Raw genomic sequence first — 25,572 nt, 5'->3', positions numbered from 1 at the left:
TTGAACTCATTAAGGTCTCTCTCCTTGTCAGGAGAGTCCTGGCCGAACTATGTCCGGCAGGATTGGGATGCAGATGACGAAGAAATTCGCCGCCCACCCACCACCCACTTAGTAGCCATTGTCGACGATTTGACTCCGAAGACATCGACGGTATGCACGACGTTGCAGGAGACGAACAAGAACCACTGCCCACAGGGCATTGGACAGCCACCTCATCATATGATATATATATGGTGGACACACCCAAAGAAGGCAATGGCGTCGGGACAGCGGAGGATGACCCCTCCAAGAAGCAACCCAAGCGCCGACATCAGCGGCGCCGCTCTGAGTCTCGCCAAAGCAAAAGCGGTGATACCGGCACAAGAGATAATAGCACTCCAGACAGTGCCGAAGATAACGGCAATCCCCTCCAGCAAGATTTAGAGTAGGAGGACAGAGAAGCCAGCCCTCCCGAGAGAGCGGCAAATGGAGAGGCGGAGGATGATAATTACATGCCTCCCTCCGAAGACGAGGCAAGCCTCGACGATGACGAATTTGTCGTGCCTAAGGATCCCGTCGAGCAAGAGCGCTTCAAGTGCCGGCTTATAGCCACAGCAAATGGACTGAAGTCCTTGTGGCCGAGAAATATGAACTCGAACGCCCCTCCAAGAGTTACCCAAAGCGCAGGTTGCTACCCCGACTGGAGGAGGAAGCATTAAAACCTACATCTCCTACGTATGACGCGGCTGATTGGCCACCTTGTGGCCGTGACAGAGAGGCATTTCAGCCAAAAGCTCAGCCCGCACCTCGATGCCACTCAAACAAAAATGTCAAGGCACAGGGAAACACGCTAGACCTGCGAGACGTATTGGAGGACAAAGCAAAACATGCAAGATCGATCTACGGATCACGAGGACGCGCCACTACGCAAGACGATAACCGTCATGCCGGATACAGTAAAAGTAAATCCGGTCGAGCCGAACACAGCGGACAAGACTCATTTGAGCTGCGTCGCGACATAGCCCAGTACAGAGGCGCAGCACACCCCCTATGCTTCACAGACAAAGTAATAGATCACCAAATCCCAGAGGGTTTCAAACCCGTAAATATCGAATCATACGACAGCACAACAGATCCTGCGGTATGGATCGAAGACTTCCTCCTGCACATCTGCATGGCCCGCGGTGACAATCTACACGCCATCAAATACCTCCCACTCAAGCTCAAAGGACCATCTCGGCATTGGCTCAACAGCTTGCCAGCAGAGTCCATTGGTTGTTGGGAAGATCTGGAAGCCGCATTCCTCGACAACTTTCAGGGCACTTATTTGCGACCACCAGATGCCGATGACTTGAGCCACATAATTCAGAAGCCAGAGGAATCGGCCAGGCAATTATGGACATGGTTCCTGACAAAGAAAAATCAAATCGTCGACTGTCCGGATGCAGAGGCCCTAGAACATTTTAAGCACAACATCCGCGGCGAGTGGCTCGCCCGACACCTTGGCCAGGAAAAAACAAAATCTATGGCAGCCCTCACGACACTAATAACCTGCTTTTGCGCGGGAGAGGACAGCTAGCTGGCTCGTAGCAATAATATATCAAAGAGCCATGGTACTTCAGATACCAAGGATGGCAATGGCAGGTCACGTTGCAACAAACACAAGCACCGCATCAACAGCGACAATACCGAGGATACGGCAGTCAATGCCGGATTCAGAGGCTCTAAACCCAGTCAGCGGAAAAAGCCATTCAAAAGAAGCACCCTGGGCCCGTCCAGTTTGGACCGTATACTCGATCGCTCATGTCAAGTACACGGCACCGCCAACAAGCCAGCCAACCACACCAACAGGGAATGTTGGGTGTTCAAGCAGGTCGGTAAGTTAAATGCCGAAAACAAAGATAAGGGGTCACATAGCAAGGAGGAGGAGGAGCCCCCACCGCCGAACGCCGGAGGACAGAAGAGGTTCCCCCCACAAGTGCGGATGGTGAACATGATATACGCAACCCACATCCCCAAGAGGGAGCGGAAGCGTGCGTTAAGGGACGTATACGTGTTGCAGCCAGTCGCCCCAAAGTTCAACCCATGGTCCTCCTCTCCGATCACCTTCGATTGCAGGGACCATCCCACTAGTATCCGTCATGGAGGATTCGCCGCACTGGTCCTAGACCCAATCATCGATGGATTTCACCTCACTCAAGTCGTTATGGATGGTGGCAGCAGCCTGAACCTTCTTTATCAGGACACAGTGCGCAAAATGGGTATAGACCCCTCAAATCAAACCCACAAAAACGACCTTCAAAGGCGTCATACCAGGTGTAGAGACCCATTGCAGAGGCTCAGTCACACTGGAAGTGGTCTTCGGATCCCCGGATAACTTCCGAAGTGAGGAGTTAATCTTCGGTATAGTCTCGTTCCGCAGTGGCTATCATGCATTGCTCGGGTGAACCGCATTTAAGAGATTCAATGCGGTACCACATTATGCTTACCTCAAGCTCAAGATGCCAAGACCTCGGGGGGTCATCACAGTCAATGTAAACACAGAGCGCTCTCTCCGCACGGAGGAGCACACTGCAGCCCTCGCAGCAGAAGCACAAAGCAGCCTCTTCAGGCAATCCACCAGTTCGGTGATTAAACACTTAGACACTGTCAAGCGCGCCCGGAGTAATCTGCAACAAGACCGCCTGGCACGTTCCGAGCTCGCATAGCAATGCGGCCCCCACCCCAGTCCCAGCCAAACAGCAAAATCCGTGCCACGCATACATAATTACGCATTAAAAATACCATGGGCATAGGTGGGGGCACGAGTACGACACACCCCAAAACGCAGCTCAACCGCACTAGGGGCTTCCTGCTTTGTTATTCTTTTCTCTCTTTCAGGACATTACTCTCCGGAAACCCCGTCTGGCAGTACGATTGCCGGACACACGATACAACAACCAAGGAGGCAGAAAGCTACATCGCACCATGGAACTCCGAGGTGGTCTCTGATAACGAGTGAAATACTTGCTTGAAATACCATTCCTTAGCTTGCCCTTGGAAGGGACATGTCAAATAGTCCTACTTTTTGCTTATCGCACTACTTGTATCATTCTGCTTCGACGCACCTTTTTGAATAAACAATGCATAGCACTAGACTATTACCTCATTCTCTATTCTTTTTATATATATGTTCATTCACGACATTCAGCACCCGTACACTCTGGTACGACCAATACGCCAGGGGCTTAAAGGTACCGCATAATACGGCGTGAGAAGTCCGAACACTTTCGATAGTGCGGCACCCTGAACTTATAGCATTATATGCATCAGCTCTGAATCATGTCTTGGGTCAATAGTTGGGTTTGCCCGGCTCCCATGTTTTGGTACGTTACGTTCCGCTATATCGGCTAAGGTAGCACTGGGAGAACTACTGCGATTGTGCCCCGGTTCATCTGGGCAAGCACCTCAGTAGAGAAAGCTAAAATTGACTATCATGATAAGGAGAGAGTTGGTCGCTGTTCGAGAGGTCTTGAGTCCCTAAAGAGTTATGCCGCTTAGAGCGAGGAGTCGGCTTTGTCCGGCTTAAGGCGTTTATAGAGCCCCGAATTCGGCCTTCCGAATACTAGGGGCTTCGCCAAAATTCAAAATTTTAGACTTCTATGGCTAATTGAGAGTGATAAAGCATTATAGTTCGATTGCCTTGTTCGTTGTGCTGAGCACCTCCCTTGAAGTACCCAACAATGGGAAAAAGAGTGCTCAGCTTTATCCTGAACACCCCAGCACTTGTGGCATGGGGGCAGAAGCCGACGACTGGCCATCTCTCAGATTTAATAAACAGCCGCACAGAAGGTAATATTTTAAACTCAAACAAGCGTTGCATAGCGCATATGAACAAGTTTTCATAATACAGGATCACACGAGCAAGTTCATTCAAAAATTACATCCTTCGCACACTCGTCCGCCACAAGACGGGCACCCTTCAGGACACCCTCATAATACATTTTGGGGTGGCGATGCTCCTTGCCCTGCGGCGGCCCCTCCTTCACCAGCTTCTCGGCGTCCATCTTGGCCCAGTGCACCTTCGCACGGGCAAAATCCCGGCGTGCACCTTCGATGCAGACGGACCGCTTTATGACTTCCAGCCGTGGGTAGGCATCAACAAGCCGCCTCACCAGACCGAAGTAGCTGTTGGGAAGGGAGTCGCCAGGCCACATCCGAACTATAAGGCCCCTCATGGCCTGTTCGGCCGCCTTGCGCAGCTCGACCAGTTGCTTCAGCTAGTCGCTCACAGGCATCGGGTGTTCGGTCCCAGTATACTGAGATCAGAACAACTTCTCCATCGAGCTTCCCAACTTGGCCTGGTAATACTTCGCGGCACCCGACACGCTACGGGGCAAATCTGTGAATGCTCCTGGAGAGCTCCGTACTCGGGTAAGTAACAAGTAATTTACTTTCACATGCTTGCTTTGCATATTGAATGCCTTACCTGTCGCTATCTTCCTCATCGCCTCAATTTCCTGGAGGGCCTTTTGGGCTTCGGCCTTGGCATGCTTTGTGCTCTCCGGGGTCACGACAAGCTCAGACTCTCGCGTCTTCGAGTCAAGCTCCAAAGTCTCGTGTTTCTTCACGAGAGCCTGGAGCTCTTGCTGCACCTCGCCCACCCGTGCCTCTTGTTTCTCCTGCTGGGTGCGCTCCTTGGCCGCTTCGTTTTCGGCCTCGGACAGCGCTTGCTTCAGGGTCGCCACTTCGGTCGTGGCCCCTGGATCCATGATGATCCTGTCATTTTGCAACCACATCTTTTTTATATATAGACAAGGTATTACTTACCTTTGTTCTCCTCGAGCTGCCTCTTGGCAAGGCCGAGTTCTTTCTCAGATTGCTCGAGGCTCTGCTTCAGTGTGGCGACCTCCATAGTCAGTGCGGCCGAGGTCAGCAGCGAAGCCTGCATACGCATACAGACATACTTATATTAGACTCCTGCAGATATTATTTGATCCTCTATTCGGCTTTTCTTTGTGAACACCAAACAGAGCATCAGGGGCTACTCTCTATGCGGTAATATTTTCCTATATTTTAAATACTTACCTCAAAGACTGTTTGAAGGCTCGCACAGGCTTCAGTCAGTCTGCTCTTGGCGGACTGAACCTTCTTGATCACCGCACTCATAATAGTGGTGTGCTCTTCGTCGATGGAAGTGCCGCAAAGCGCTCCCAGTAGGTTGTCCGGTGCCTCTGGATGGACAGAGGTCACCGGCACGGGCGGCTTGCCCCTCTTGGAAGGGGGCCGCCTGCCGGAGTCCGAAACCACTGGAGGTTCTGGCGTGGTGTTCGGCTGAGGGCCGAACTTGGAGCCCTTGGGAGTCTGATACGCTCCAAACGTGATCCTGGAGACTCGGACCCTACCCCTTGCCTCGTGGGCCCCTCAGAGCTCCATCGACGTACTCCTTCCTCCTATATATACCTACGTACCCCCAAACGATCAGAATAGGAGGCAAAAACCTAATTCCACCGCCGCAACTTTATGTATCCACGAGATCCCATCTAGGGGCATGTTCCGGAGCTCCGCCGGAGAGGGTCGTCATCATGGAGGGCTTCTACATCATCATAGCCTCTCCGATGAAGTGTGAGTAGTTTACCTCAGACCTTCAGGTCCATAGTTAGGAGCTAGATGTCTTCTTCTCTCTTTTTGTATCTCAATACAAAGTTTTCCCCCTCTCTTGTGGAGATCTATTCGATGTAATCTTCTTTTTGCGGTGTGTTTGTTGAGACCGATGAATTGTGGGTTTATGATCAAGTCTATCTATGAATAATATTTGAATCTTCTCTGAATTCTTTTATGTATGATTGGTTATCTTTGCAAGTCTCTTCGACTTATCCGTTTGGTTTGGCCAACTAGATTGATAGTTCTTGCCATGGGAGAAGTGCTTAGCTTTGGGTACAATCTTGTGGTGACCGTTCCCAGTGACAGAAGGGGCAGCAAGGCACATATTGTATCGTTGCCATCGAGGATGACAAGATGGGGTTTATTTCATATTGCATGAATTTATCTCTCTACATCATGTCATCTTGCTTAAGGCGTTACTCTGTTTTTAACTTAATACTCTAGATGCATGCTGGATAGCGGTCGATGAGTGGAGTAATAGTAGTAGATGCAGAATCATTTCGGTCTACTTGTCATGGACATGGTGCCTATATACATGATCATGCCTAGATATTCTCATAACTATGCTCAATTCTGTCAATTGCTCAACAGTAATTTGTTCACCCACCGTAGAATACTTATGCTCTTGAGAGAAGCCACTAGTGAAACCTATGGCCCCCGGGTCTATTCTCATCATATCAATCTCCATCACTTTAATCTTGCTTTGCTTTTTACTTTTCCTTTTACTTTTCACTTTTCATCTCTATACCAAAAATACCAAAAATATTATATCTATCAGATCTCACTCTCGTAAGTGACCGTGAAGGGATTGACAACCCCTAATCACGTTGGTTGCGAGTAGCTATCGTTTTGTGGAGGTACGAGGGACTTGAGCGTGGCCTCCTACTGGATTGATACCTTGGTTCTCAAAAACTGAGGGAAATACTTAGGCTACTCTGCTGCATCATCCCTTCCTCTTCGAGGAAAATCCAACGCAAGCTCAAGAGGTAGCAAGAAGGATTTCTGGCACCGTTGCCGGGGAGTCTACGCAAAAAGTCAACATACCAAGTACCCATCACAATCCCTATCTCTCGCATTACATTATTTGCCATTTGCCTCTCGTTTTCCTCTCCCCCACTTCACCCTTGCCGTTTTATTCGCCCTCTCTCTCTCCATCCTCCCTCTCTTTTCTCGCTTGCCTTTTTGTTTGCTCGTGTGTTAGATTGCTTGTTTGTCGCGATGGCTCAAGATACTACCAAATTGTGTGACTTCACCAATACCAATAATAATGATTTCCTTAGCACTCCGATTGCTCCTCTTGCCAATACTGAATCTTCTGAAATTAATACTGCTTTGTTGAATCTTGTTATGAAAGATCAATTCGCCGGCCTTCCTAGTGAAGATGCCACTACTCATCTGAATAGCTTCGTTGATTTATGTGATATGCAAAAGAAAAAAGATGTTGATAATGATGTCGTTAAATTGTAGCTATTTCCTTTTTCTCTTAGAGATCATGCTAAAGCTTGGTTTTCTTCTTTGCCTAAAAATAGTATTGATGCTTGAAACAAGTGCAAAGATGCTTTTATCTCTAAGTATTTCCCTCCCGCTAAGATCATCTCTCTTAGAAACGATATTATGAACTTTAAGCAACTTTATCATGAACATGTTGCACAAGCTTGGGAGAGAATGAAATTAATGATACATAATTGCCCTACTCATGGTTTGAATTTGTGGATGATTATACAAAAATTTTATGTCGGATTGAATTTTGCTTCTAGAAATCTTTTAGATTCGGCCTCGGGAGGCACTTTTATGGAAATCACTTTAGGAGATGCTACTAAACTCCTAGATAATATTATGGTCAATTATTCTGAATGGCATACTGAAAGATCTTCTAATAAAAAGTGCATGCGATAGAAGAAATCAATGTTTTGAGTGGAAAGATGGATGAACTTATGAAATTATTTGCTACTAAGAGTGTTTCTTCTGATCCTAATGATATGCCGTTGTCTACTTTGATTTAGAATAACAATGAATATATGGATGTGAATTTTGTTGGTAGGAATAATTTTGGTAACAACGCGTATAGAGGAAACTTTAATCCTAGGAATTATCCTAGTAATTCCTCTAATAATTATGGTAATTGCTACAACAACTCTTATGGAAATTTTAATAAGATGCCCTCGGAATTTGAGAATAGTGTTAAAGAGTTTATGAATTCACAAAAGAATTTTAATGCTTTGCTTGAAGAGAAATTGCTTAAAGTTGATGATTTGGCTAGGAACGTTGATAGAATTTCTCTTGAGATTGATTCTCTAAATATTAGATCTATTCCTCCTAAGCATGATATCAATGAGTCTCTCAAAGCCATGAGAATTTCCATTGATGAGTGCAAGGAAAGAACCACTAGGATGCGTGCTTCCAAAGATGCCTTTATTAAAGCGTGTTCTTCTAATTCCTATGAAAATCAGGATGAAGATCTAAAAGTTATTGATGTGTCCCCTATTAAATCTTTGTTTTGCAATATGAATCTTGATGAAACTAAATATGATCTTCCTTTACCTAGAAGGCGTTTTAAAAATTTAGAATATTTAGATCTTTATGATGAAATTGATGAAAGTGGGATTGAAAGAAATAAAAATCTAGATGTTGCTAAATCCACTATATTGGATTTCAAGGAATTTAATTATGAAAGTTGCTCTTTAATTGATTGTATTTCCTTGTTGCAATCCGTGCTAAAGTCTCCACATGCTTATAGTCAAAAGAAAGCCTTCACCGAACATATTGTTGATGCCTTGATGCAATCTTATGAAGAAAAACTTGAGTTGAAAGTTTCTATGACTAGATGACTCTATGATGAGTGGGAACCAACTATTAAAATTAAAATTAAAGATCATGAGTTTTTTATGCTTTGTGTGATTTGGGTGCTAGTGTCTCCACTATTCCCAAGACTTTGTGTGATTTGCTAGATTTCCGTAATTTTGATGATTGCTCTCTAAACTTGCATCTTGCGGATTCTACTATTAAGAAACCTATGGGAAGGATTAATGATGTTCTTATTGTTGCAAATAGGAATTATGTACCCGTAGATTTCATTGTCCTTGATATAGATTGCAATCCTTCTAGCCCTATTATTCTTGGTAGACCTTTCCTTAGAACGGTTGGTGCGATTATTGATATGAAGGAAGGGAATATTAGATTTTAATTTCCATTAAAAAAGGGCATGGAACACTTTCCAAGAAAGAAAATAAAATTTGCATATGAAACTATCATGAGAGCCACTTATGGATTGCCTAACAAAGATGGCAATACCTAGATCTATCCTCGCTTTTATGCCTAGCTAGGGGCGTTAAAAGATAGCACTGGTTGGGAGGCAACCCTATTTTATTTTTATTCCTTGCTTTTTGCTCCTGATTAGTAATAAATAAATTATTTAGCCTCTGTTTTGGTTGTGTTTTTTGTGTTTAATTAGTGTTTGTGGCAAGTAGAACCATTGGGAAGACTTGGGGAAAGTCTTGTTGAACTTGCTGTAAAAAACAGAAACTTTAGCACTCACGAGAACTGCTGTCATTTTTATTTGAAGAGTGATATTTAGTTAATTCTTTTTGAAGATGATTAATATATAAATTCCGCACTTACAGAAATTTATTTTAGAATTTTTGGGGTTCCATATCTTGCGCCAGCTACAGATTACTACAGACTGTTCTATTTTTGACAGATTCTGTTTTTCGTGTGTTGTTTGCTTATTTTGATGAATCTATGGCTAGTAAAATAGTTTATAATCCATAGAGAAGTTGGAATAAAGTAGGTTTAAAACCAATATAAATAAAGAATGAGTTAATTACAGTACCTTGAAGTGGTCTTTTGTTTTTCTTTCGCTAACAGAGCTCACGAGTTTTCTACTTTAAGTTTTGTGTTGTGAAGTTTTCAAGTTTTGGGTGAATTCTTTTGATGGATTATGGAACAAGGTGTGGCAAGAGCCTAAGCTTGTGGATACCCATGGCACCCCCAAGATAATCCAAGGACACCAAAAAGTCAAAGCTTGGGGATGCCCTGGAAGGCATCCCCTCTTTCGTCCACTTCCATCGGTAATTTACTTGGAGCTATATTTTTATTCACCAACATGATATGTGTTTTGCTTGGAGCGTCTTGTATTATTTTTGTCTTTGTGTTTTAGTATGCCACAATCATCCTTTCTGTACACACCTTTTGAGAGAGCCATACATGAATTAAAATTTGATAGAATACTCTATGTGCTTCACTTATATCTTTTGAGCTATGTAGTTTTGCTCTATGTGCTTCACTTATATCTTTTGAGCGTTATAATTTTGCTCTATGTGCTTCACTTAGATCTTTTAGAGCACGGTGGTGGATTTGTTTTAAAGAAACTATTGATCTCTTAGGCTTCACTTAAATTATTTTGAGAGTCTCTTAATAGCATGGTAATTTGCTTAATAATAATATGCTTGGTATTCAAGATTTGTGAAACTTTCTTTTGAGTGTGTTGAATACTAAGAAAAGATTGAAGCATGATAATTGTTTTGAGATATGGAGGTGACAATATTAGAGTCATGCTAGTTGAGTAGTTTTGAATTTAAAGAATACTTGTGTTAAAGTTTGTGATTCATGTAGCATGCACGTATGGTGAACCGTTATGTGATGAAGTCGGAGCATGATTTATTTACTGATTGTCTTCCTTATGAGTGGCGGTCGGGGACGAGCGATGGTCTTTTCCTACCAATCTATCCCCCTAGGAGTTTGCGCGTAATACTTTGCTTTGATAACTTCTAGATTTTTGCAATAAGTATATGAGTTCTTTATGACTAATGTTGAGTCCATGGATCATACGCACACTCACCCTTCCACCTTTGCTAGCCTCTCAAATACAGTGCACTTTTCGCCGGTATCATGGCATTTCCATAGCCATTCCGAGATATATTGCCATGCAACTTTCCATCGTTCCGTTCATGACACATCCATCATTGTCATATTGCATATCCCGGTACACCGCCGAGGCATTCATATAGAGTCATATTTTGTTCTAAGTATCGAGTTGTAATTGTTGAGTTGTTAGAAAAATAAAAGTGTGATGATCATCATTATTAGCGCATTGTCCCAAGTGAGGAAAGGATGATGGATACTATAATTCCCCCACAAGTCGGAATGAGACTTCGGACGAAAAAAAGAGGCCAAAGAAGCCCAAATAAAGAGGCCATAAAAAAGAGAAAAGGCCCAAATAAAAAATGAGAGAAAAAGAGAGAAGGGACAATGTTACTATCCTTTTACCACACTCGTGCTCCAAAGTAGCACCATGATCTTCATAGTAGAGAGTCTCTCATGTTATTACTTTCATATACTAGTGGGAATCTTTCATTATAGAACTTGGCTTGTATATCCCAATGATGGGCTTCCTCAAATTGCCCTAGGTCTTCATGAGCAAGCAAGTTGGATGCACACACACTAAGTTTCTTTTTGAGCTTTCATATACTTATAGCTCTAGTGCATCCGTTGCATGGCAATCCCTACTCACTCACATTGGTATCTATTGATGAGCATCTCCATAGCCCGTTGATACGCCTAGTTGATGTGAGACTATCTTCTCCTTTTTGTCTTCTCCACAACCACCATTCTATTCCACCTATAGTGCTATATCCATGGCTCACGCTCATGTATTGCGTGAAGATTGAGAAAGTTTTGAAAAAGTTAGAGTATGTAACAATTGATTGGCTTGTCATCGGGGTGTGCATGATTTAAATACTTTGTGTGGTGAAGATAGAGCATATCCAGACTATATGATTTTGTAGGGATAACTTTCTTTGGCCATGTTATTTTGAGAAGACGTAATTGCTTTGTTAGTATGCTTGAAGTATTATTATTTTTATTTCAATATAAACTTTTGTCTTGAATCTTTCGAATCTGAATATTCATATCACAATTAAGAAGATTTACATTGAAATTATGTCAAGTAGCACTCCGCATCAAAAATTCTCTTTTTATCATTTACCTACTCGAGGACGAGCAGGAATTAAACTTGGGGATGCCTGATACATCTCCAACGTATCTATAATTTTTGATTGCTCCATGCTATATTATCTATTGTTTTGGACTATATTGGGCTTTATTTTCCACTTTTATATTATTTTTGGGACTAACCTATTAATCGGAGGCCCAGCCGAGAATTGTTGTTTTTTGCCTATTTTAAGTGTTTCGAAGAAACGGAATATCAAACGGAGTCCAAACGGAATGAAACCTTCGGTAACGTGATTTTCTCACTGAACATGCTCCAGGAGACTTGGAACCTACGCCAAGGCATCAGAGAGGTGGTCACGAGGGTGGGGGCGCCCCCCCTAGGGCGTGTCCCCTTCCACGTGGGCCCCTCGGAGCTCCACCGACGTACTCCTTCCTCCTATATATACCTATGTACCCCCAAACAATCAAAACAGGAGCCAAAAACCTAATTCCACCACCGCAACTTTCTGTATCCATGAGATCCCGTCTTGGGGCCTGTTCCGGAGCTCCGCTGGAGAGGGCCGTCATCACGGAGGGCTTCTACATCATCATAGCCTCTCCGATGAAGTGTGAGTAGTTTACCTCAGACCTTCGGGTCCATAGTTAGTAGCTAGATGGCTTCTTCTCTCTTTTTGGATCTCAATACAAAGTTCTCCCCCTCTCTTGTGGAGATCTATTCGATGTAATCTTCTTTTTGCGGTGTGTTTGTTCAGACCAATGAATTGTGGGTTTATGATCAAGTCTATCTATGAATAATATTTGAATCTTCTCTGAATTCTTTTATGTATAATTGGTTATCTTTGCAAGTCTCTTCGAATTATCCGTTTGGTTTGGCCAACTAGATAGGTAGTTCTTGCCATCGGAGAAGTGCTTAGCTTTGGGTTCGATCTTGCGGTGTCCTTTCCCAGTGACAGAAGGGCAGCAAGGCACGTATTGTATCGTTGCCATCGAGGATAACAAGATGGGGTTTATTTCATATTGCATGAATTTATCTCTCTACATCATGTCATTTTTCTTAAGGCATTACTCTGTTTTTAACTTAATACTCTAGATCCATGCTGGATAGCGGTCGATGAGTGGAGTAATTGTAGTAGATGCAGAATCGTTTTGGTCTACTTGTCACGGACGTGATGCCTATATACATGATCATGCCTAGATATTCTCATAACTATGCTCAATTCTGTCAATTGCTCAACAGTAATTTGTTCACCCACCGTAGAATACTTATGCTCTTGAGAGAAGCCACTAGTGAAACCTATGGCCCCCGGGTCTATTCTCATCATATCAATCTCCATCACTTTAATCTTACTTTGCTTTTTTACTTTGCCTTTTACTTTTCACATTGCATCTCTATACCAAAAATACCAAAAATATTATATCTATCAGATCTCACTCTCGTAAGTGACCGTGAAGGGATTGACAACCCCTAATCGCGTTGGTTGCGAGTAACTATCGTTTTGTGCAGGTACGAGGGACTTGAGCGTGGCCTCCTACTGGATTCATACATTGGTTCTCAAAAACTGAGGGAAATACTTACGCTACTCTGCTGCATCATCCCTTCCTCTTCAGGGAAAATCCAACGCAAGCTCAAGAGGTAGCAGAGTGTTGCTCCCTTTGCTCCTGGGGTCCGAAGGTCGCCTTGGGGCGCCTCCGAGACTATCTCCCCCCCGGCTCGGTGCCCTTGAGACAATACCTCGACATTATCCGTGGGACAAGGAGAGGAGCAGGTTGGAAGTGTATCACTATTCATATCCGACGAGTCCAAGGAACCGTCCCACGAGGATACGTCGATACGGGCTCAGGGCGGACTGCATAATGATATTCGACGTTAGGAGAAGCAGTGCAACAAAAGTATGCTATGAGTTACTCTGGTATCCAAATACTTACGACCTCGCTAGGGGCTTGGCCCTGAGTAGCCACTCGTCTTCGCCGTCGGCGGCGATGGTGGAACAGTCCCAAAGGAGAGTCCTTCCCTTCTTGGACCCTTCGGCCTCCCCGGTTGGGGCGGCCTTCCTTTTCTTGTCTCCCCCGACTGGAGGGGGAGAATCTTCATCTTCCTCCTCTCATTTTCACGGGAGGAGTGCGTCTCAGAGTTATCGGACGATGTGTCCGATACCACCTGGTGCAGGGAACTCTTTCGGGTTCCCGTGGCCTTCTTCTTGGTCTTCTCCGGCACCTCATAAGGAGCCGGAGTCCGCATCTCCGTTAGGAGAGCGTCTGCAGGGTCTTCGGGCAGAGGGGCCGGACAGTTAATCTGCTCCGATGTCTCCACCCAGTCCCGTCAAAGGCATGGGAGCTCAGACCCCGCACATGGTTAAGCTATGGGAAATAAATACCCTACCAGATGTATAGAACTTACCGGATTCGCAGGGCGCTTTGCGCATAGCCCGCGGTCCTCGGTAAGAGAAGGGGGACCTTGTCGCCCTTGAACAGCACCTTCCAGACGTCCTTATGCATCGTGTCTAAGAGCTCGCATAGAGTCTGGTGCTGGGCCGGGTCGAACTCCCATAAGTTGAAAGCCCGTTGTTGACACGGGAGGATCCGGCGGAAGAGCATGACTTGGACTATGTTGACAGGCTTAAGTTTCTTGCGTATCATGTTCCGGATACACTTCTGGAGTCCGTCTAGCTCCACCGATGAGCCCCAGGACAGGCCCTTCTCTTTCCAGGAACTGAGCCACGTGGGGATTCCGGATCGAAACTCAGGGGCCGCCACCCAGTTGGTGTCACGCGGCTCGGTGATGTAGAACCACCCCGATTGCCACCCCTTTATGGTCTCCACAAAGGAGCCCTCGAGCCATGTAATGTTGGGAATTTTGCCCACCATGGCTCCGCTGCATTCCGCTTGTTGGCCGCCTACTACCTTCGGCTTGATATTGAAGGTCTTCAGCCACAGGCCGAAGTGGGTCCGGATGCGGAGGAAAGCCTCGCACATGACGATGAACGCCGAGATGTTGAGGATGAAATTCGGGGCGAGATCATGAAATTCTAGCCCATAATAGAACATAAGGCCGCGGATGAATGGTTGGAGGGGAAACCCCAGTCCGCGGACGAAGTGGGGGAGGAAAACCACCCTTTCATAACGTTCCGGGGTAGGGACGATCTACCCCGCGGCTGGCAGCCGGTGAGCGATATCCGCGGCTAAGTATCCAGCCCCATGTAGTTTTTTTATGTGTCCGTTCGTGACGGAGGAGCCCATCCACTTGCCTCCTGCTCCAGACATGTTTGGAGAGAGTTGAGGAGAAGGATGTGGACTTGGGTGCTGGAGCTCGAGTGCGCGAGAATGGATGAGCAAAGAGGAAGAAGGCGTGGGTAGAAAAAGGTGAACCCTTATCCCTTTATAAGGGCGGATGATACTATGCGCCCCCACCAGCCTGGTAAAACTTGCTTATCCCCCAAGTGTCGTAATTGATGGCGCGGTTGGGTTACCCACGTCCGTATTGATGGGAATCCCGTAATAAGGGGACACGATCTCTGCTTCGACAAGATGTGCCAAGGAAACCACCTCGCGAAACACGATGAGATAGGTTATGAAAAACGATTCGGCTGTGGTGTGATGTCACGCTATGGGGTACGTCAGCAGATTAGATTTGTGGAAATATTATTCTCTCTATGGTGGTATGTGGAACTTGTTTTGCAGAGCCACACACGATCCTCGTGTTCAAAATCTTCTATTAAATATTCGGAGGAGGAACCCGCCTTGCAATGCCAAAAACAATCTGCGCACCGGACTCATCGTCATTGAAGCCTGGTTCAGGGGCAACTGAGGGAGTGCTGGATTAGGGGGTATCCGGATAGCCGGATTATATCGTTTGGCCGGACTATTGGACTATGAAGATACAAGATTGAAGACTTCGTCCCGTGTCCGGATGGGACTCTCCTTGGCATGGAAGGCAAGCTTGGCAATATGGATATGTAGATCTCCTTCCTCGTAACCGACTCTATGTAACCCTAGCCCCCTCCGGTGTCTATATAAACTGGAGGGTTTTAGTCCATAGGACAACAACAATCATACCATAGGCTAGCTTCTAGGGTTTAGCCTCTCTGATCTCGTGGTAGATCAACTCTTGTAACACTCATATCATCAAGAACAATCAAGCAGGACGTAGGGTTTTACCTCCATCAAGAGGGCCCGAACCTGGTTAAACATCGTGTCCCCTGCCTCCTGTTACCATCCGCCTTAGACGCACAGTTCGGGACCCCCTACCCGAGATCCGTCGCTTTTGACACCGACAGGCGTCCCATTCAAAAGTATCAAACGCATGTCTTCTTGCTAACATTAATGAGCAAAATTTCACAAGGTTGTCTCATTCTAGAATGTCAAATGCGTGTTGTTTTGCTTACATCAATGAGAAAACTTTGACAAAGTTTTCCTATTCCAAAATATCAAATGTCTACGATTGTGGAATGGGCAGGGTTTGCCATCAGTTTGGACATTGACATGGCACCTCGTGCTAAATAAAGCAGCTGTTCTTTTTGTGCAGTTCCACCAAAATGAACCAAATTTGCACGTAGCTTGTATGGTTTTTCCTTTATATGTTGCAACACCTTTAACATATCGACACCTCCTTTCTTGTGGTGGAAATGAATGATTCGATGTATTCATGAACATTTTGTGATGTTCCCATTGAATTCAAGCTGAGCACCCCTGTTTGCACAAATACAAAAAAAATAATTAGTATAAAGCAAATTGTACTATGAATTGACAGTTTAAACAAGCACCTACATGGTCCATGTAGATCACACTTAAAAAAATGGAACTCACCAGAAAGAATCCTAGAACAACATTGTACATGCGCATCACAGCAAAAAGATGGAGATATGTCAGTCCTTCAGAGCTAAAGTTAGTTTGGTCTTGTGGGGAGTAATGTAACCATCCTTCAACTGCTCCTTCTGATGAGAAGATAGATAGGGCTTCTTCATCCTGGCATAATCAGAACTAGTCACTTCACGTACTCCATATTCTTCTTCAGAGGAGGATGATCCTGTTGTGCAAAGACAAGAGGACAACTAAATGCTAGCATCCTTTATTGCTCGAAAAAAAAGGAAAGGAAATATTTAAAACAACACAGATGAAGCACTTCTCAAGGACAATACCACTTTCACATGATAGTATCTAAACAGTAGCACAACACCAATAAAGATGACAAAGCTCAAACATATGGATGAAATCCGTGGGCGAGTACCAACCTTTGTCAGGACGCTTATTGTGTAGAGCATACAGATCAAGCACTTCTCCAGAACCATCTGTTGTTATCTAGTATGGTTGCCATGCTTACTATATACTCCTCGATTAGTTTAATGTTTCCAACATCTTCTTGTGCGGTTCCACTAAAATATATGGTATCTTCAAAGAAGATCCCTGTTTGGACAAGTAGAGATAATTACATATTACATTAAGAGTGGCATCAAATCAGTGGCAAAACAATTTCTCGTTCCAGCCATTGCAATAAACTAAGATGCAAAACTATATCATTACTTGTGTCATCACAGTTCCAGTGCTTCATTACAGCACCGGGAGTTGATTTTTGTTTTTCTTCTGCTTGTTCTCCCCCTTCATCACTTGGTTCGGTAACAGACAAGCTTCAACTTCAATGTAAGACTTGGCATGTCAATTAGGGAGCACAAGTATAGTACTAAACAATGACATTAATTTTTTGATGAAAGTGGCAAAATACAGGCCAATAGTTGCGAAATATCCTTATCTTACCTCAATGGGATATTACGGTGCACATACAGATTGGAAGTCTTGTCTCCATTTGTGCAGTTCACTAAAATCAAGCAACATTACCGTACAAGTAGCACAACATATGAAAGCACACTACACAATCATGTGAAATAAGGCTAGTACTGACCTCTCATGATGCGGAATTCAAACAACTCACAAGAAGAAGATGTGAACCAAATTTGCCAACACTGATAGGAAGTAAGATCTCATCTTGTGCAGTTCCACTAAGATCAAGCAATCAAGCAACATTGTCGGTGTGACATTTTGGTTGAATTGCACAAAACACTCCTAAAACAAAATTGTTTTGTGCAGTGCAACAAAAGGTCACAATAGCAACGAGGTGATGTAGATAACCATGTTTACACAGAGGTGCAAAGGAAACAACTAGTGGTCAATAATGGTGGATGACACAGAAGCAACAAAAACAAGCATTTAACTTATCTAAATGGAAAATAAAGCAAAACAGTAGCATTTCTCAAATGGTGGCATTGATTGATATTAACATAGAGATTATATTAACAATAAAATTCGTTAAACAAGTAATTTGCTTTTAACTTTGGCATTGCATCAATTTCCAGCAGCATTATTAGAGGGTGTTTGTTTACAGGGACTTTTTGGTGTAGGGACTAAAAAAAGTCCCTTTCAGTCCCATCTAAACCAAATAGGAGGGACTTTTAGGGACTAAAAGTGGGCATTTGGGACTAAAGAAAGAAGACCCTGAGGGAGAGTCTTTTTGGGATTTTTTCCAATAGTTGCCCCTGCCCCGCATCGCACCTTATCTCTATTTGTTCATTACTAGGGGTAACATGGTCTTTTAGCATGTTATTTGATAACCTCTAATCCATGTTTAGTCCGTGGAACCAAGCAGGTAGGGACTAGGGACTTTTCAGTGTGGACTAAAAAAGTCCTAGGACTTCTTAACCAAATAGTGCCGTAGATTAACAACAGCTAAAGAGTTGCACGGGACACTGGACGCACCAGCATCATGTGCATCCACCGATGTATGAAGGGGTGATGCATAGTCTGTTACAACAAAGAACAAACAACCAAGGAGCATATTTGTGTTGGTCCCAGTATTGTTATCTTTAGACACCTTTCCCTATGTGAGCGTAGAAAATCTAGTCCTGCTCAAACTCTATAGCCTTGTCCCCCAAAACAAAAAGATTAGTTCGTTACAGATGTGTGTACTGCGTTTGTCATTGTTTTTCCTTTTCGACCAACGTAGGTGCTGGATAGCCATTCTATACTAGTACTTTCCCCCTTACTTTCCTCTTTGAACCACGTCCTAGATTCATGCTATACAACTTTCCCCCATTCCTTTCCTCTTTGAACCATGTCCTAGATTCATGTCATACAACTTTCCCCACAACTTTCCCCCCTTTCTTTGCTTTTTGAACCACGTCCTAGATTCATGCTATACAACTTTCCCCACTACTTTCCCCTATTCCTTTCCTCTTTGAACCATGCCCTAGATTCATGCTATATAAATTTCCCCACTACTTTAATGTTTGATCCAACACCTAGATTCAAGTGCAGAAGCGGAAAAATCCCACATGCACCTAGAGAAATGCATGTGGAATAAATAAATTATAGCTTAAGGTTCTTGGGGTGTGGTTCGGTGGGCGACCGGAGGCCGTTGTGCCCACACTATGTATGGCAACAAGGAAGAAGAGGTCAGAGGCCCTCCAGCGCCGCCGCTGGGTGAAAGAGAACAGATGCGCCGGTAGTGGATTCCATCCCTCGCCAATGGTGACAGCGTTAAGCCTCCTTCCCTTCACGGAGGACGAATCCTGCTGGCTCTTTGACCAGCAATGAGGGTAGAGAGAGAAGCCAACGAAGTCTTGTTTAGATCTGGAGAGGGTGGGAGAGTGTTAAGAGAGGAACTACAAGCGCTGAGGCTCCAGCGTGTATATATATAGTTGACAGAGAATGTAAAGAGTGCAAACCCTAGAATCCGAGGTTGCAGCATATACGTGATGAGGTGATTATACATTCACTACGAGATCGTATAGCTCCGAATCCATCAATTTTGACCAGTCAAAGAATCCTCTTGGCACCGCCCCAGATCACTTTCTCTCTCTGTCATGCAGGGTCGGTCTGCCATTGGGTGGAAGAAAGAAGTCGAACAAAAACAAAATTATGCTCAAGTGTGGTTATCGAACCCGAGACCTCAAGTTTGATGAGCGAACAGGTTAACCAGCTACACCAGCCTCATGTTATGTTTAACGAGGGGAAAATAACATTTTATACATTCATGCATTTGTGTGACAAGCATGCCATGTTTTTTTGTGTGGGAGTCATTGGGATTTAAATCATAATCGTGTCATGTGGCTTTGGTGGTAAGGTCATTTTGGATTTAAAGTAGTGTTGGTAGTACAGAAATAATACAGCGTTAGTCACCTTACCTCTCTCCACACAGTACGTTGGGTCCCACCAGTTAGAGGGTGAAACAAACAAATTAATAAGAAAAATTAAAAGCGCCACCTCACACATCTCGCTATTGCTCATGAACACTGTCCAATTGAGCCCTCTATTCGCTTACATACTACTTTAAGTGAATACTTATTATAAGATGCACACAATTTTGGGCGCTTGTATTCGACCTAAGTCAGTGTGCCACCATATCTCATACTACTCCCTCTGTCTAGGTGTAATAAGTCGCGTTAGAATGTGCAGGGGGACCAAGGTGCAAGCAGATTGGAGAAGAAGGAGAAACTTGGCCGGTCCTTCCTCCAATCAAAGCCCTGATTTCTGTCTCTAAACGCAACAATTAATCACAACAACTAAGATATGCCGTTTTAGCTACCATGCAGGGCCATGTATTAACGCACATGCAAGCCGACTTTGATTTCTTGACTGATCAACACGTAGTTGTGCTCCATGCATTGGGTTTCCGAGGGAGATAACAAGGCAGAGTAAGGAGCGTTTGGTTACATTGCTTAGGCTGGTCATAGTGGTGAGTAACTTGGACTAGAAACATGCATATGTTACTAGTATATGTTACTACCTTCATAGTGGGTAGTGACATATGGATGGTAACATGCAAGTCTTCATTAATTGAGAGATAGACTCATTTTACCTTAGGGTGTGTTATGTTACAGTAACATATTATGTTACCGCAAGCATCTCTTTCCTCATTAACTCCATGCCACATAAGCAAATTTTTCTTGGGATGTGCTATGTTACTACCTAAGTTACTCCCACTATGGCTAGCCTTAGTAAGGAAATTGCTCGGCTAGCCCAGCTAACCAGCTTTCGCTTTGCCAACCTTGCTTGGTCAAACAATTTAGATCTTTTTCTTACCAGCCTTGCCCCGTCAAAATCGTTGTCATGAGTGGGTCATCGATTTTTCCGTGCTCGAAGTTTGTCGTCGGAAGCGAGTCGATCTGGCTCCTGAGCTAGCAAAGTTTTTCTAGCCGACCCAAGCTAGCTGGCCCACAAAAGCTAACATATTTTAACAGTTCCAAATGCCTAACCTTGCCCGGCTAGGCTATAAACTGTTCTTGCTAAGGATCCAAGCGCTCCTTAAGTAATAACGCTCACTAGCAACAAGGCAAGGAGGGGATTGAGATGCGAAGTTAATGGACGACGCCTAAACATTTTGGGAATATCTGATATTCGTCACCTCTTCTCTTATTGTACGTACTCCATTTGTATCTCACTTCCTATGGCTTCGCACTTGCACGATATTCCTATTCTATGAACCTGTGTGTGTGCGCGCACGCGTGTGTGTGTGTTTAACAACATGTACATGTTAGAGAGAGCAACACATCGACCTACTCCTACAGAGAGATGGTGTGTAGTGTACGATTTAGCCGCGAGAGTCGGTGCATCCTATCGTTTCCGAGCGTCCGATCGGGACAGGCGAACAGCTGCCACGCCCGCTCCTGACCGGCATGGCCCCACCCAAAGCCCCTACATCGCCCGCGCACGCTTCCCGCCTGAAACGGTCAGTGCCGCTCCAAAGAATCGGTGCCACATTCATGCTCAGGCAGAGGGGCGCGACCTCTCGCTGGCGCCTGCGTTGAAGGGAGAAGCGGATTCAAGAGTGATGGTTGCTTCGTCCGTCCAACTTAATGCTGGTTCTATGTGATTTGATAGCTCATTGGTTATTACACTACAAAAAAATACACTTCCGTGATGATACGTGTTTGTCACAGTAGGTCACGTTTTCTGTCATGCATGTACATCCATGACAATTTTATGACAGAATCAAGATAGTCATACATGTGTTGTCGCAGAAGTGTTCCCTGACATTACCAAAATTATCAGCATGGAAGTGTCCACTTCCATGATGATAAATCACGCGTCACAGAAGTTCTTTCGTCAAGGGTGACCGACACATGGCATCCACCGTAACGAAACGCCGTTAAGCTATCGGGTCCGGTTTTGGATCCGATAACCCGTTAATAGCCCTAACCAATAGGGATTTTCCACGTGTAAAATCATCATTGGCTGGAGGAAACACGTGTCAGCTCACTGTTGGGACAGATGTCATCCACTCATTGGACCCAAAGCGCCTATGATACGTCGACACGTGGCACAGCCCAACAGAGGCCATTCATGTGAAAAGGCTGCCCATTTGACTTGGTCAAATGGTGGCGGGCCGGCCTACGGCAAGCCTGTTAACGTCTTGTCGGCATATAGCCCATTTACAGCCCGCTAAACCAGGGCCCATTTATGGCCTCTCCGAATTAGGCCCAGTAGCATCATCTGGGCCGTCCAATATAATTCCAGCCTATTTTAACTTCCCGCCCATGGATGGCCCATGACGTCTTTCGGTCATATGAGGCCCTTAGTAACCCTCAGGCCATTAACGGACGATGGTAAAACTGGCCCGTAATGAACAGTGTATCACTTTATACCCATTAACGACCCATTATTCCGTTGGGCCGTTTCCAGCCCATGTTATCTTTCGGCCACCTCAGGGCCCATTTATTCTTGGGCTCCTTTCCAGGATTCTTTTACTTTCGGCCCGTTACTGTCATTTTCTGCTTGTGGGCCAAATACAGCCCGTGGTTACAGTCGTCCCGTTTATGGCCCATTAATACGTTGGGCCGTTTTCATAGCGTCATCAAATACGGACGATTAACGATGACCTGTTATGGTCTGCCCATGAATGGGCGATTTCAACTCTAGCTCATTTACGGCCATAATGTGGTCTGTTATTAGCCCATGTTTGGCCAACTGATCATACGACCCGTAGAAGGTCCATTGATGATACGACCCGTAGAAGGGCCATTGTGTCTACGGCCCGTATAAGGCCCATTGTTTCTATGCCCTGTAGAAGGCCCATTTGTTTCTACGGCCCTTAGAAGGCCCATTTGTTTCTACGGCCCTTAGAAGGCCCATTTTTCTACGGCCCGTAGGAGGCCCATGTTAACTACAGTAAATATGTAGCCCGTGGTTAATGTGGCCTAGTTTTAAAAAATAGGTTATTGCGGCCACTAGCAAACCGCGGTAAAAGAACTGCACTGACTACAAGAAAACAAATAAAAAAGACAATAAGGAAATAAATAAGTGAGCAACTAATGCTAGGCTATCATGGCTATTACACATATTACATCCACTGGCCATCAAAGTTCGCCACCAGTGCAAATATAGGGAACAAAGAAGCATATAAACGCCGCAGCAAAACAAGTCCAGAATTGAAACCACTTTAGAAGAGCTCAAGAAACAATATCCCGGGTACCCATAATGCTGGAAAGATGCTTAGAAAGCTTATTAACTTTCTCTTATTTGGCGCTTAAATCCTCCAGCACTTGCTTTTGCACCAGAAAGTATGCATCTGAATTCTGTAGGGATTTCCTCAGTCCTTCGCCTTCCTGTCGCATAACATCTGATCGATGTCTTTCAACTTGAAGTTGAGACTCAAGAAGCCGAACTGATTCAGGAAGCAAGTTCGAAGAGCTGGTGCCAGTAGTAGTAGCCAGTAACTCGAACACTACATCAAGACCGGACTTTGGGGTTCTCTCAGTATCTTCAATATAGTTTTTATCAGCTTTCTTGGAGACCAATAGGGATGTCTCACTATCTTGAACCTTATCTGCATTACTTCCTTTACCATTGCATAATGGGGTACTCTTCTCCAATATTTTATCCATGTTCTAAAAGAGAAACAAACAAACACATCACAGGTTTACAATGTACTATATGAAACTCATTTTGGTAAACCAGTTCAGTAGTAAGGTGGACAGGATAACAACATGAAACAAACATATATCTATGTAGTATGGTCACTGTATGGTCTATATCATTCTAGTTTATGTTGCCAAATCAAGATAGATACAGTTCGAATCATATCTACTTAAGATACAGCAGCATAGACAGAATATAAGTGTGGGAAACTACACAGCAATAACAACACTTGTAATGTGCATGGCATGAGAACATAACTGTTTATTCAATTGAAACTGAAATCAACATAGAGAAAGTTACAACAGCAAACATGTTAAAGAAACAGGTTTAAAACATACCTGTTGCGCCATTGGAGTTTCAATTGCATCCTTCAAAATTAGTTGGTATGACTAAATACAGTGATGCAAGAGCAAAGTAGTATGAACCATAGCTACATAACCTTACCTGAGAACAATTCTTTTCTGCTTTAAGCATTGACTTGGGGTTCGGAGTGGTGGTCCTCGTGCTTTGGGCACTACAGTTGCCTTACTAACTGCTCGTGTTTGGGTGCTCTGTGGTGGAGACGGTGCTGTGTCAACGGGAACTGGGTTACTATCTGCTGGGGTTGGGGTTAGAAGGGGTGTAGCTAGTTCTCTGTCCAACTGGGTAGGGGTACAATCTACGTGAGTCTGGGTTATGTGTGGTGGGACTAGTTCTTGGAAAGTACAGCCGTGGTTCTATCTCCATCGACAGGTAGCACAATCTTTTTTGTAGACCATGTTTTTACTCCCGCAGATACTGCCATCACCCCCTCCAATTGAAATGGCTGATAGATGAGAAAAGTAATTGAATGTACAAAGATTGTAAGATAAACAGGTGGAATGGATAGTAGGGAAGAAAACAGGGGATGAAATAATTCACATTTATGTTGTCCAACCAAACAGAAAAGCAGGACATAATTTCACATATATGATGGCCAATTAAACAGGATAGCATGACACAGTTTCACATGTATGATGGCTAACTAAACAGGATAGAATGACATACTTCAAAATATGATGACTATGTAAATAGGATGACATGATATAACTATACGATGTGTCTATTAAAGTGGTTGGCATGCCATAAATCACAAACATGCCGTCGATGGAAACATGATGGCATGATATAAATCACGGATAGAATGACATAATTCAAAATATGATGACTATGTGAACAGGATGAGATGATATAACTATATTATGTCTTTGGAAAATGGGCTGGCATGCCATAATTCAGATACATGATGTCTATGTAAACATCATGGCATGATATAATTCAAATATATGATTTATATACTAAGGAAGTGAGCAGAGGGCAATCACATATATGATGTGTCAACTAAGGATATGGCATTCAATATCGTGTATATGATGTAAAAACTAAGCATTGCAATACAACATATGCATGATATGAGTAATTGTCAGGACCCCGACTCAATGCCACATCGATCTAGCATGTAACACCTCATATCACTTTGCGGCCTCACGCACGGTATTCCCACGGGTGTCGCCTTACCTTAACTCGGGACCGTTTGCGCCTTTTGGCACACGTATATGACAGTGTCGCTAGCATCCATATGATAAGGAGCCCGGGCTGACATGGCTAGTCGTAAACCCAAAGTGGCACAGACTTACAGGGACAGGCATCCATGACCCAGCATCGAACGTGTCGGTCATCAGCGAGTGAATCCAGGCTGTAGCATTGGGCTAGCAGTACTCCGGTGAACCGGGCTGTAGCGGGCTAACAGGACTCCGGTATTCATCGCGTGACATTTCCCCAAGGGGACAGACACAGGAACGAAGAAGGACACATGCCGGCCAGCCTAGTGTTCCGGAGCAATAGCAAGCTACCATGGCTCGGTGGAAACACTAGGAGACATTTCCCGGTAAGAGAGGCTACTAAGGATAAACAACTAGATAGCCAGATCCCACACATACCAAGCATTTCAATAACATACACACAATATGCTCGATATGTGCAAATACAACATGGCATCACAACATGACTCTACGACTCAAGTAATTTATTCAATAGGCTCCGAGGAGCGAGACATTACAAACATGGGTCTCATGACCC

Source organism: Triticum aestivum, chromosome 2A, assembly GCF_018294505.1.
Source record: "Triticum aestivum cultivar Chinese Spring chromosome 2A, IWGSC CS RefSeq v2.1, whole genome shotgun sequence".
Taxonomy (NCBI): domain Eukaryota; kingdom Viridiplantae; phylum Streptophyta; class Magnoliopsida; order Poales; family Poaceae; genus Triticum; species Triticum aestivum.
The sequence above is the reverse complement of the archived record's forward strand: the minus strand, read 5'-3'. Positions refer to the sequence as shown.